Below are 14,720 nucleotides of genomic sequence, written 5' to 3'. Positions count from 1 at the left end.
CTCCCATTTTTTTCTTTCTCTCACCACCATGTCAATTCTCTCCACAGTAGGTACCATTTGTAATTGCGTATTTACTTATTCACTTGCTTATCTTTGTTTCCTCCACAGGCTCTAAGCTGCATGAGACCAGGAACTTTGCTTTGTTCACTGTTGTATCTCTAGTACCTAGAATATCCCCTGTCACAGAGTAAGTCCTTAATCACTCCTGACTGAATCAATCAGTGAATGGAATATAAAATAGGACAGTTTTTCCTCAAAAGTGTACATATAACCACTGAGGAGATCTGTTTTTTTTTTTAATTTTATTTATTTATTTTTTTTAGGAGATCTGTTTTTAAATGCACGTTCTGATTCAGAAGATGTGGGATGGGGCCTGAGATTCGGTGTTTCTGAAGTGCTCCTGCGTGATGTCAAAGTTACCAGCACCTTATTCACGCTTTTGACTAGCAAGGCTAGAGGGAATATAAAAATGAGTGATAGTGATGTTTGCCCTGTAGGGAGGAGCTTAGGATCTGATAATGGAGTTCCCTCATAAAGATGATCTAAATCACCACCACCATGATGACTTTCATTGCTATAGGAAGCAAGTAAGACCTAAAATTGTTTGAGATTGGGGTCGATGTTGACCTTACCCAAACGTTATACAAGACCAACATAAGGCCATGTCTAGCTATAACAAAATCATTCAAAGAGTTGTAATAAAATACAGAATTTACAAGAAGCAATTGGTAATTCAGTCTATAGGAATAGAGATCCTTTATAACAAAGCAATATATGTCGTGGGACAGACAGATGAGAATCTGAATTTCACTTTGTCCTTGGGTAGCTGTGCAACCTTAAGCAAGTAATTTATATTCTCTGAATCTCAGTTTCATCATTTATCAATTGGGGCAAACGATACCCACCTTAGAGGTGTGCAGATGAAGTGAGGTCTCACATATCAGTTAAATAACTGTGCCTGGCGTTTGGTAGTCCTTAAAAATATCAGGTCCACCTGTTCCTTTCTTAGGTAGAAGATTATTTTCCTTATAACATTTATTTTCCAGGTGGTGAAAGAATTAATATTTGAATGTATGTTTGTCATCTTTAACATCTCAGAGGGAAAACAATTAGGAAAATAAATAAATATGTAGGTTAAAATCAGGCATTTTGGTCTAAATGAAAACCAGACCATGGATCAGAAAACTGAGTTCTGGTCCAGGATCCAACTCAAACTAAACATGTGACATAGGACATATTATTTAACATCTCTGGGTCTCTGTATTATTTCTATATCATTATATATACTTTGTTAAATACATTAATTCTTACGGGAAATCATTATTCTTCAAAAACATGTGATTTTATATTTCCCTTTGGAATATCAGTTATTTCCACAGAAATACTAAAATTTCAGAATCATTGTTAATTAAAACTAGGATTGGAAAACAGTTTTTTTCCTCCTAAAATCTCTACTAAACACCCTCAAACTATATTACTCAGTTTTAAAGAAATATATGAAGTCAGAGAACTTAAAATTTTACTTGGAGAACTTCCACCTTTTCTAGATTATACAGATATACACATTTTCACTGACAGTTAGAATTTGTTTTATCTGCTATATATGATCTTAAGTTGTCATAACTTAGAATATTAAATATGACTTAGAAATTCAGGAAAAAAAGAACAATTTGGAAAAATAAATTAAATCTTTTCCTTCAAAATAATTGTGATGTTTCTATGTAATAATAGAAAAAGTCAGTGAAAAAACTGCTTGGCTACAGTTGTTTCTCTATTTAAATGCTGACAAATGAATTTACGGGTTGAAAATTATTTTTATGCCTTTAATCCTCCTCTTCCCACTTCATTATAAATGGCTTTCAATTGTCTTCTGTATATTTTTTTTAATGTACTTTGCCCTTATCTCTCAATCTGCTACTGAATGTTCATGGATTTAAGCCCCTAGCAGTATTTGAATTTAGGTAGACACTTCAATGTCCCTAGCTTCATTCTTTGCATGTAAACATATTGTTGATATTCTTAATCACTTCTTTTTACCAATTCCTTACTACAAACGTCTCTTTAATCCATGAAAATCCACTCTGGTACTTTACAAAGATGGCAAATTCAAGTTTCTTCTGTGTGTGACACACCATTAATTCCAACAAGATACTCTGTATCTACTACGTTAACATTCACTGATGTGTTAATGTAATAATGACCCATCTGCTTCTGCTGTCTATGAGGTACTTTCTATCTATAGGGATGGAAATTAATGACAGAGTTTCTCTGAACTGCCTGATGTCAGAGCTGGGAAAGTTGTGAAGGGTACATAAGAGCTGGATTACCGGTTAGCAAGTCGGGGAGTAAATGCTCCAGTGGATGCAAGCCTGGTGTTTTTCATGAAGCTTCCTTGTTAACAAAGGTATTTTCTGATATTGCTGACACTGAGACATTAAAAGGTAAGGACTTTTTTGTTGCTGAGCTAGTATTATTTATTTAGCATTAGAACAAATTTGGGATTAAATATATGGTTTATTTCAAAGACGGGCTAAAGCGATAATGTTCTATAATATTAATTTCCCAGATTGTTTCAAGAAGGAAATTGGGTAAGGGAAAATTTTGAAAATATTTGAAAATTGTTAAGGGACTACATCAATAAAAGTTATACAGCAGAAACTAACACACCATTGTAAAGCGATTATACTCCAATAAAGATGTTAAATAATTAATTAATTAATTATTTTAAAAAGTAAATACAAAATAGAGAAAAAAAGAATAGTACATTAAGTTGTTTAACTGTTCCTTAAATTCTGTGTTCTTTAAAGAATAATGTCAGTCTGATAAATCTCTCTGATGAAACTTCTGACAGACAGGAACAGATAGTTCCAGTTTTGTCAGAAATATGCTGCTGGAACTTAGAGGAGCAAAGCCAAAACATGAAGCAAGAAAACCCAAAAGGTAGTAACTTCTGCTATACTAACCAGATTCTCAAACAAACTAGAGAAATTTAAAGCATATATGTTATATGAGGTGGAATTTTACTGTATGTTTATATATATATATTTTTTTTTCTCAGCTCTGGCAATATCCAAAACTTTTACATCTCTTTCTGGAAATTTAAATATATAGAAATAATAAAGAGGCAAATTAAATTTGCTAAGAAGTTAAATTTAGAAGCTCTAGTTAAAAAGCCATTTGTTCTTAGGGGGATTCTTTCTATATTGTTAACTGTTCTGTTAATGAAACAGAATTATAATTAAAATATTATTTTTCATGAGACTACTTCCAAGATGTAAATGTAAATTAATACCTCCGAAAATGTTTTCAATAGGTAGCATGTGCATCAGGATTTTTTCAAAAAGCTTATTTTGAAAGGTGTCATTTCATTTGAATGGTAATGTTAAGGAGGTCTAAAACCTATGTAGGGTGAAAACGTTTGCAGTATTTATAACTTTCAAATGAAAAGCCTTTAAAACTGTGATTCTCCATTTATTTAAAAGATCCTTAAGTTCAAATTCATGCATATGTCATAAATAATATAATGAGAATTCATTTGTGCCTAAATTGGTTTTGATTCCATATAGTTTTGTAGAACTGAATTTATACTCTCTTAAAGACCAAGGAGAATAAGGTTACTTTTGAAAAGACTTTTCCTTAAGTCGTATTAGAACTCTTCTCATAGAATTATCTGCATCTTTTCTATTTTCCTTCCAGGTGTTTTTTGTTGAGATGGAGGTGTTTGGCGATATGGAAAGATTTCTAAAGCACCTAAGTATAATAAATAATAAGAATCATCGGAAGATTTTTTCTTTTCATTTCAGGGCTTATCTAGTTTACAGGATGTTCTTCTCAGAACTGACTGTAATTTTCAATTGGTTTTCTTCTGGATAAAAATAACTTTAAAACTGCCATGAAGTTTCTGGTATACTAGCAGAACAATTGAATGATGACAGGAAAATTAGCAATATTACCTAGTATTTCTGTCTATATCTTGATCTTCTCTTTCATTAGATATACTCATTTGCTAAGTATTTTTACCCAGTATGTTTTTAAGGATATTCGTTTATTATGAGGTGAACTTTGCTCAGAAATAGAATAGTATGTAACATTATTTATTAACAAATTATATATTCATGCTAGTTGTACAATCTCTTACTTTAAATTATTATTAAAAATACTTATAAACCATTCATCAGTTTTTTTCAGGAAACTGAATTTCCTGGAATCAGTATGGTGTGGTCATTTTTTTTTAAAGGGGAGGAAGAATTTTATATCTTGAGATGTTCAACCATGTAATATTCTATAAGGCTCAAAAAAAGCTGAGAAAGCGTATGTAGGAAACATCTCAAATTTTAAACACCTTTAAAAAAATAAAGCTGATGAAGATTTATTACTCAATGTCATTTTTTTCACAAAGTCAATCATCTCACTCGAGATCTTTTTCAACTTTTATACACGTATGGTATGGGATTAAAAGGTAACAGACTTTACAAACCATATCAAAACATAGTTATGTTACTTTACACTCATGAGTGAGACGAAAGGATCCCTACCAACTTTTTAAGACTCAGTAGTAACTATCTGCCTGGAGATAATCAGAGGGCCACCAAAAGTATAATTACATGGGTTTCATTCTGGAGTTACTAGGAGCTCCCTACAGGAGCTATAACTATTAAGACCTGGGATAAGGAATCCATTTAAAACCTCTTGAGGGAGTTCCCTGGTGGCCTACTGGTTAGGATTCCAGGCTTTCACTGCCATGGCCAGGTCTCAATCCCTGGTGGGGGAACTGAGATCCTGCAAGCCACGCAGTGCGGCCAAAAAATAAAAACTCTTGACACTGAGATGTTTTTAAAGAGAGACAATTTAAGAGTTAACGTTTGGCCTATAGTCAACATCACTGTTTAAACTCTCTTAAAGCCAAGAAGTTCCATGTGTGTGTGCATGTGTGTAAGTGGTCAGTAGTTTTAAACTAGTATTTGTTACTAGCTGGTGGGTTGGCTGGCAGGCCGGGTCTGCCTTGTAGTCAATGAGGAAAAAACACATGAAAATAGGAGTATGGTGCTTTTCACTAACCATTTCAGCCAACTTTTTCCATCTTAATGATAGTTTTGGGTGGAATCTTATATATCCTGACTACCATATTTACACGAAAAGTCCTGTTGGGGAAAGCAGGTTCACAATTATGAAACCAACAAACATAAAAGCTCTTAGTTTTTCTTTACAGTAGAATGATGGCCCTCTTAGCTAACTCAAAGAAGGTAATATTTTATTTAGAATAATTTTAAATCCTATTACAGACTTTGAGACCAATTATCAGACGTATCAATTATCAGACATTTAACACATAGAGTAGTATTTCACACTTTGCTCCAGGCATTTGCCAAACATATCCTGGAACAGAAATCCCTTTTTAAAAAAAATAGATTCACTTTTTATATTTATTTATTTATTTATTTTTGGCTGTGTTGGTTCTTCATCGCTGCGCACGGGCTTTCTCTAGTTGCGGCGAGCCGGGGCTACTCTTTGTTGCAGTGGGCGGGCTTCTCATTGCAGTGGCCTCTCTTGTTGTGGAACATGGGCTCTAGGCACGTGGGTTTCAGTAGTTGCAGCGTGCAGGCTCAGTAGTTGCGGTGCATGGCCTTAGTTGCTCCGCGGCATGTGGGATCTTCCCTGACCAGGGCTTGAACCCATGTCCCCTGAATTAGAAGGCAGATTCTTAACCACTGCACCACCAGGGAAGTCTCCAGAAATCCCTTTGAACCTTCTCAGTTTGATCCATATTTCCTTTATTGCTTTAAATTTATCAGTTTGAAGTGTTTGGGTCAAATTCCAATTACCGCTGTTTTTCAGGAAAAGTTTACCATCTTTTAGAATTGAATGTTCAGTGTATGAGTTACTGGTTCAATCCTTTAAAGCATTAAATCATTCTTTGGACATGCACATTGGCCATGTGTACTATACATGCAAAAGAAATAATTGAAGAGATAATATGAATAAGACTGATATACAAACCAGGTAATTCAGCCCCAAAGTTGGTTTCCTTTGCCTGAATAATTGGTTTGTCAACATACACTCACATGCAACAGATACCAGTTCATTTAATGCTGAAAGAAAAATTTTCTGTGTGGGAGAAGATCTGAGAGTAAAAACATAAAGTTTCACTTGCATTTTTAAAATATTTACTCTTAGGCTATCTCTGCAAACTATTAATGAAGTACTCTCCATACAAAATAAACACACTGAGATCAAAACCATTGCAATTTTGCCTCAAATTATGTATATCCACTGGCTTCTGGATATTGAGTTTTTAGCCTCATACATGTATCTCTCTTCCGCTCTACACTTAACGTAAGGTTAACCAATATTTTGGTTTCTGTGGAGCTGAGAACTAAAATATTTCCCTAGTGCTCCTAACAACCAGCAAAAAGCAATGTTAAAGTTGTGTCTATTTCCAGTACTGTTATGAGAACACATTAAAACAAAAGATGGTATAAAAATACAGAGTTGGGCTTCCCTGGTGGTGCAGTGGTTGAGAGTCCGCCTGCCAATGCAGGGGACGCGGGTTCGTGCCCCAGTGCGGGAAGATCCCACATGCCGCGGAGCGGCTGGGCCCGCGAGCCATGGCCGCTGAGCCTGCGCGTCTGGAGCCTGTGCCCCGCAACGGGAGAGGCCACAACAGTGAAAGGCCCGCGTACCGCAAAAAAAAAAAAAAAAAAAAAAAAATATATATATATATATATATATATAGAGAGAGAGAGAGAGAGAGAGAGAGAGAGAGTTGATGTAAACTCTGTAACTAGAAAGAGTAGTTAAAATTCAAACAAATTATTCACAGTTATAATTTCTGACTTATCCATAATATTATTATGCAGTTGTTCCAGGTGGCTGAAAGAATATGATGAATATTAATACCATTGACATAAAAAGCCTTTCTGTTTTAACATTTAAACCAATTCTATCATTAAAATTGTTGAATGCATAGGAACCTAGTAGGTGGCAGGAACATGGTAATCTCCATTTATTTAGGCTAATAGTAATAGAATTCCCACACTATAAAGGTCAAAGTGCCTGAACAGGTGATAAGATTGATTCCCTTGAGACTTTATAATATCTGACATTTCTCTTAACACTACTAATTCAATGATCCCAGGAAACCCAACAAAAATTAACTAACACTACTTAATTCTTATTGGAAAGATGCAGGAAATGAATGTATATTTAAGTCTACATATTCCAGGTTACATATATATTTTACTTTCTAAGTCCTTTTTTAAATTGGGAAATAGATTAGTCAGTATTTAAAAGCATATAAGACAAAGACATTATTATTACTATCTTGAATATATTCTGAATTTCCAAAGAAAGGATCACACTGGGAAATTCAATACTGACTATAATGGAGGGCTTGCTATATGATTTCCAAGCTGCATCTTCAAGGTGTCCAAAAGCTCTGTCAATCATCCAGATATTTGCAAATCAAAATATTGGATTATTAATGTGAAGATGTCTCCTCTACGTTTCATCACATACATAATAGCTGTACCCAATCCTGACTCCAAGTCTCTAACTTTTCATATTTGTTCGATGTCACCAGTCATCAAATGGAAAAGCGGAAATGCTACACCGCCACTTGTGCAACTCAATGCCTGGAAAATTTTTTAGTTTGGTCCAGCAACAACCTTGGCGCCATTTTCTCACCTACGAAGGTGGGATCCAATACGTACAGCAAGAGGAAAACAGTTGAGATTTTAAAGAGAGAACCACTGAATTACTTACTCCCTTTAGAGGTCAGTGCACCTCACAGTTCTTATTGTATAAATACTCTAGTGATTTGCTGTAGACTTTAACAGTGCTTCTTCATTTCTGGAGTGAATATATGAATGTCTGTGTCCCATGTTTGTTGCCAGGACATATAAATTGCCATGTTAAGAATTGTTTTAAATTTGATACAAATTAAGATCCCATAATAAAAAGACAGCCTTTAAAAATGAAATATTTTGGCTGTAGATTTTTATTTTTAAAACATTTTAAAAAGTCATTACTTTGGCCTGTATCTTTATGACCTGAGTTTGAGAACAAAGGAGAAAATGGTTCCTGGAAACTTGATAAATTGTAAACAAGTAATAGTAAAGTTCTGATTATAAACATTAGAAAACCAGCAATTGTAAGTACACTTGTTAAGCAATTCCTTTTTGCATTAGATTTCTGAAATGAGATAAAGTGCTGCTTAAAACAATAAATTAAAACCTTCTCCTGATTCAGTCAAAATATTTTTGTTTAATTCTGTTTTTTTTTTTTTTAATTCTGTTTTTTGTTGTACTTGCTGGTACTAAGATGTAACTTAAAAATTTAAAAAGCAATGTCCCTGAGGGTTTCATTGGGAGTTATCATCAGTGAGATTTTATTAAATGTACGTGCCCTTTATTCTAAGTGGCTTTCAGCAAGTCTTAGTCATATTCTTATACAGGGTACTGAAAAAGCAATTTATGTTCCTATTAACTATGTATTCATTTAAAAGACTATAGACTTCTGGAAATTATGTACTCCATGGCAACTTATTTTCATAGTTTAATTAACTGGACATTTCTGGCAGAGGTTCTGTTTTTGATGCCCTTTGTTTGGAAGGAAGCTGAAGTACTGAACACGAAGTGAAATGTTTTGCTTTAAGTCAGATTCTTATGTGGTATCTGCTTTTCCGTGACTCTGAGTTTCATACTTTGGGAAGTAGCATTAACTCATATAAACTGCTATCATGCTGCATTATGCATTTCTAAAGGCACTCAGCTTTTATTTTAAAAAGAAAATAGAAAAAGGAAGCATCTCAATCTTAGTGAGAATCCGACTCATTGACTTGATTGCTAAATTAAAATTTCCCCTTATGAAGTATGCCTTAGATCACCAGATTATAGACTTTGTTGTTGTTTTGTTTGTTTGTTGGGGTTTTTTGGAGTATATAGAGACAGAAGATGTTATTTAGAGTGATTTTATGTCATGAATTGCGTACTGAAATAAATGAGTACATAAATTCCTATTTGTGATGTTCAATTGTTAGCCTCTTTCAAAATGGATATGAGCACATTTTAAAGTGAGTAAGGTACAATTAAATTACAATCTCTTAAACTCACTTATTTAAAAATTTTCCCACAGTCGTCTACATTAAGTAACACCTTATTGCATCTCACATCTATATCAACTCCCCAATCTATCTTTCAAGCATTAATGAGATCTTAATGAGCGCATATGATATTCAAGGACATTGTATACAGCAGTACACAATTCCCAGATATAAAACAAGAAGAATTAATGTATAGTAACCTAACGACCTCTAGTGCTAAGGAGTTGGATAGAGTTAGGGTTACTATGTCACTTATTCCAACCAGGAGACTTTTGAGAAGGAAAGAGGTTATTACATTGATACAATAGACATTAAGAGTAGATGTTATTCTGAAGTTTACTCATTACATTTATTATCAAGGTGAAACATTTGAACAAATTCAGCATTATTTCCTTAGTTGGTATTCGTAGGCCAGTAGGAGTCTAAATATATAAAGGTTGGGAATGCCTTATGTACCAAATACATCCCCTGGCTCCTCATAATTAAATAGCTTGTGAAAATAATGATTAGTTTTTCTTTATTGATGTAACTGCAAATATAAACAGTAAGTTTTGGTGACTAAGTTTATCCCAACTCTTCTCATTGTGCCTGTGGTGCATGAAATCATAAGTACTCTTGAGTAAACTTCCAAATACTTATGTCCATGCTACAAATTATATTTTATTGAAGATTTAGAAATAAAAATCCTTCTTATATCGATCATGTTGCAATACAGAGCCATAACAAAGAATTTATTTATTAATACTGCATTTAGTACTTCTAGAAATTCTCTTTAAGCATTGTGAGAGGACATTCTGCAATAAGCCTCTTACTTTTCTGAAGCCTGAATATCATTACCTGGTAATATTATGCTGAGATGAAATAACACCTTTTGGTTAACAGTAGAAAAGCCTGTGAGTCTAAAGCTCCTTTGGCTGAGTGCAGGGAAAGCTTTTTATATAATGTAGGAGAAAGTATTCTTTTTCTACCCATTATTTTCCCTTTCACATACACACTACCCAAAACTATGGAAAAATCCATCTTCCTTACACTCAGTGCATCTGTAGTAGACATTATTAGTGCTCAACGACATCCTCTCCTTCCCAAGCATACAAGGGAGTATAGTTCTCAGACCCTTGCATTCAGGCGGTGCTATGTGGCTCATTCTGGCCAATGAAATATTAGCAGAAATGATGTGTGTCACATCTAGGTTGACACAATAGGTTAAAAAACCTATGTGAAAAATTTCAATCTTTCTCTACTCTGCTGCAGCCGTTGCTGGTGAGGCGTCCCTCTGGCTGGGGCCCTGAGTGACTTCATGGAAAAGAACTCTCCTACTGACCTGTCTTGGACATGGAGTATGACCAAGAAATAAACTTTTGTGACTTTTTATCTACAGCATGCCAAAACAAAATAACCAAAGTCAAACTTTCATCCTACCTAATGAACGTACTTCTCCTCCTGACTCTATTATATCTAATAGCAGCGTAACCATTCTTCCACAGTAATTCAGCCTTGATATCTTGAAATTATCACCGATCGCTCAAATTCCTTGCTCCCCACATTCCAATTAGTTACCAGGACATGTGTACTCTACGTCCTTGCTACTAGGATATGTCTCTTCTTTCTTCTCCCATTGCCAGTAACGTAGCTCCAGCTTTCTTTGTGCAAGCCAGGATCTCTGCAACAGGCTGCTGAAATAGTTTTCCACCTCCAATATTTACTGCCATTCTATACGTTGATACCAGAATAAGTTTCCAAATGCACATTTCTTATTATATCAGTTGTTCTATGCAAAAATTTTCAAAGACTTGTTATTATCTACAAAAATACATCAATTTTTTTAGCCTATCATTCAAGTCCCTCTGTAAAGTAACCCCTACCCTCTTTTCCAGGGTTACCCCACATCATTTCATTTCTTATACATACACTCTCCCAAACTCTTTTTTTAGTTGTTTCTGTTTAACTGATATCATCACATTTTCTCTTGTTTTCCAGGCTCTGACTCTTCCCTCCATTCCCTCCAAATTGAACGAATGTCCCCCGGGGCAGCCTTTTGAAATCTTTCAATGACAAAGTCAAGAATCTTTCATCATTGCCCTACTGAATATGATTTCTCCACCCACTGAGCTCTAACCACACTTTGAAGATATCTTTTAGATTCAAAAGAAATCTGATATTAAAGTATCATATTATTACTATTTTATTCATATTAAAATACTCTATTATAATGTTATATTATTGCTGTATTATTTGGGTGACTGAACATTTCTCTTCAGCATTGCTAGATTCCTAACTAAGGGCGGAGACCGAAACTTAGTCATTCTCCATTTCACAAATTTCCTACTTCACAATCAAGAAGATTAAGCCTATCTACACATTCTGGAGAATGTTAGGCTACTTGGGCATTTTCCATCTTCTGTCCTTGATATTGTGCTGGCATAGAGCTTAACTGCTCTTATCTTCTGAAAATAACTTGATATTTATTTACCACCAGCATCTTTTGGTTGACAATGGATTCAGCCAGCCATCCCCAACCTTTTTGGCACCAGGGACCGGTTTCGTGGAAGACAATTTTTCCAGGGAGTCGGTGGGTGGAATGGTTCAGGCGGTAATGTGAGTGATGCAGAGCAATGGGGAGCGGCAGATAAAGCTTTGCTCGCTGGCCTGCCGCTCACTTTCTGCTGTGTGGCCCGGGTTGGGGGGTTTGGGGACCCCTGGATTACACAATTGTGCTTTCTAAACATATCATACAGCTTATGGAAGAAGCAAGTACTATCATTTTATCCCAGGGGTGTTTTACCATGTAACTAAAAATAATGGATAAATGGCTATGGAATGTATCTTCATCATACCAGAACATATTAATTATGGTTTTCTTGATTTGAATTACTAAACCCTTTGGGAAATGAATTCCACCTCCAAATAAACTAAACATAGTGTTACACAATTAAATATTAAATTCCATTAAATAATAATTAAAATAAAAATTCTAAATTTTCATAACAAGTAAGATTGAGTAAATTCCATTAAAATGGTTTTTCTGGTGGAGTGGGACAGGAGCAAATGTTTCTCAATTTATTGAAAGAAAAGTGCTCTTTCATTTGAAAAATTACATATGCTAGCATATGTTCCTTCCCCCTTATTATTTATTGATTTATAACATACATTTCATTCATGAACAAATTTCATAAACAAAATTCAAATCTGTGCCTATTGCTGAAACTTTGGAAATTTTAAAATTTTGATCATTTTTGTGTAAACATAGTAATATGCATTGGCCATTCATCTCCATGCTGCTCTTTAATCTACATTATTTGGACAACATTTCCACCAACTAAAAAGTCTCTGCTTTGAGACATTAATAATAGTGCACATTAAGATATCGAAGAACACAGTGAGTCAGAGTTCTGTGGAATTTCCAACAGAAGAAATAAAGACACAGAACACATTAGAAATTTATCTATGACGCTCAGACATGACAATCAAACTTGAGAGTTCTGGGCAGTCAGGAGAGAGATGGATTAAGTATTCGTGCTGAGTAGGTTTATCATTTTAGGAGCCAAACAGGAGCTTAGAGTTTACATATTAACAGCCAGTTGTTTTTCTGTGAGGCTACATGTGACTAAGTTAAAATAGCTATATCATTTGGCTTCCAATTAGTATCCTTAATGTTATAAAAATTGTCACACTTTATATTGTCTGGAATTAGGACAACTCTCAGTAATTTCTTAGAAAATTAAATTATGCTGTGACAACTAGTCATATAGCATATAGCAGCTAATGTTTTTCTTGTTATACCTAGGGAGGAATCCTTTATAATACAGTGACTTTTCTTTTTTTTTTCTTTTTTTTTGGCTGCTAAAGAAATCACTGAGTAACAAAATCTAGTGGAAAATTTCATCGTGCTCCCAAGGCCCATTCTACTTCTGTGCATCTACTAATGGCATGAAATACACCTGTGCTGGGTTGAAGTAAAAAATGGTAGCTTCTTTAACAATTGCCATCAAATTCTTCATTGCATAGGTGGTGTCAATAACATCTCTGATAATTTCAATCCTCCTATTTATTCATGATGACAGTGTAGAAATGCTTATGAAGTGAAAAAAAATGAACAACAGTATGGACCAGAGATTTGAGTTTTGATGTATTGTTATTGATCCAAAGTCTTTTTTATGTCTTAGAAAAGATAAGATATATACATTTCTCCTGGGACATGGGTAGAAAATCCTTCTCTTTCTCAGAGGAGGGAACCACCATTTTGCTGCTGTTCACCATGCAGCCAAAGATGGGAGATTTGCATTTGTTCCACAGCAAAGCCCCTCGGGGGAAGTATGGGACAGCTAATGAAGGTGTATCCTCATTAGTGCCATGTGGTAGGAGGACTGTGTAGCCCGGAGTCACATAGACTTGGGTGACTACTCTGAACCTCTGTCTCCTCATGTGTGACATGACAAGAATAATAAATAACTCAGAGATAGGCAGTGAGGATGAAATGAGATCATGTCAGGGATGAAAACAGCTAAGACTTTGGCTGCAAATCTGCCCTGCAATAAACGCTGTTTCCTTCCTTTTTCCTTGTAGAGAAAGCTTCCACTTTCTCCCTCTGATGTGGCATTGGATCACACTTTGTAAGGGGGCAGTACCTGCCCACTGTAGAGGTCAGAAAGGTGCTTGAGGGAGCAGTTAATATGCTTTTTTAATAACAGAGACTCTACCCTACCTCTGAATGTCCCTATCTGTTTATCTATCTCAGCTTGTACTTGGTATGATTTAATTGGTACCCATTAATTGCTAAGCCCCACTGCCTCCCCATTTACAGCTTCATTTATGGCAGGCTCACTATGTGTCAGATGCTATTTTAAACTCATTCACATGTATTTACTCCTCATAAAACCCTGTGAAAAGAATACTGTTATTTCCAATTATAAAGTAAGCCTTGAGGATGTAATTAAATATAGGTAATAATAATGTACTGTATATTTGAAAGTTGATAAGAGAGTAGACTTTAAAAGTTCTCATCACAAGTAAATAATTTGTAACCATGTATGGTGATGGATGTCAACTAGACTTATGGTGGTCATCTTTCTTAATATATACATGTATCGAATCGTTATGTTGTGAAACCAGTTTAATGTTATATGCCAAGTATAGCTCAATAAAAATACTATTATTATTCTCTATCTTACAGATGAAGAAACTGAGGCTGTTTGACCTTGGGCAAATCGCTTCACCTTCTTCTGCTTCGGTTTGTACCAAATACAAACCAAGTTCCATGGTGAAGCCAAGATATTAACCCAATTATTCACCATTCCATATGTTCGCTTAGCACCTGATATATGGCAGACACTCTGTAAAGTGCTGGGGATGCCTCAGTAAATCAGACAGACAAAATCCCCCAACCTCTTGGAGTTTACATGCTAATTTGGGGGTGATGGTGGTACCAGAACTTTTAGCCACTATGTTATACCACTTCCCCCAGTCCAAGGCATCTGTAAAACCTCTTATCTTCCTTTCACAACACTGTGAGGAAAACAAGAAATCAGGACAGAATTAGTGTGGGGGAAAAGTCATTATTTTCTAAGTACCATCTACATGCGCTTTATATATATTGTATTGTTCATCGTCACAAAACTCCATC

Source organism: Stenella coeruleoalba (assembly GCF_951394435.1).
Source record: "Stenella coeruleoalba genome assembly, chromosome: 11".
Taxonomy (NCBI): Eukaryota; Metazoa; Chordata; class Mammalia; order Artiodactyla; family Delphinidae; genus Stenella; species Stenella coeruleoalba.
This window is presented reverse-complemented; position numbering follows the sequence as displayed.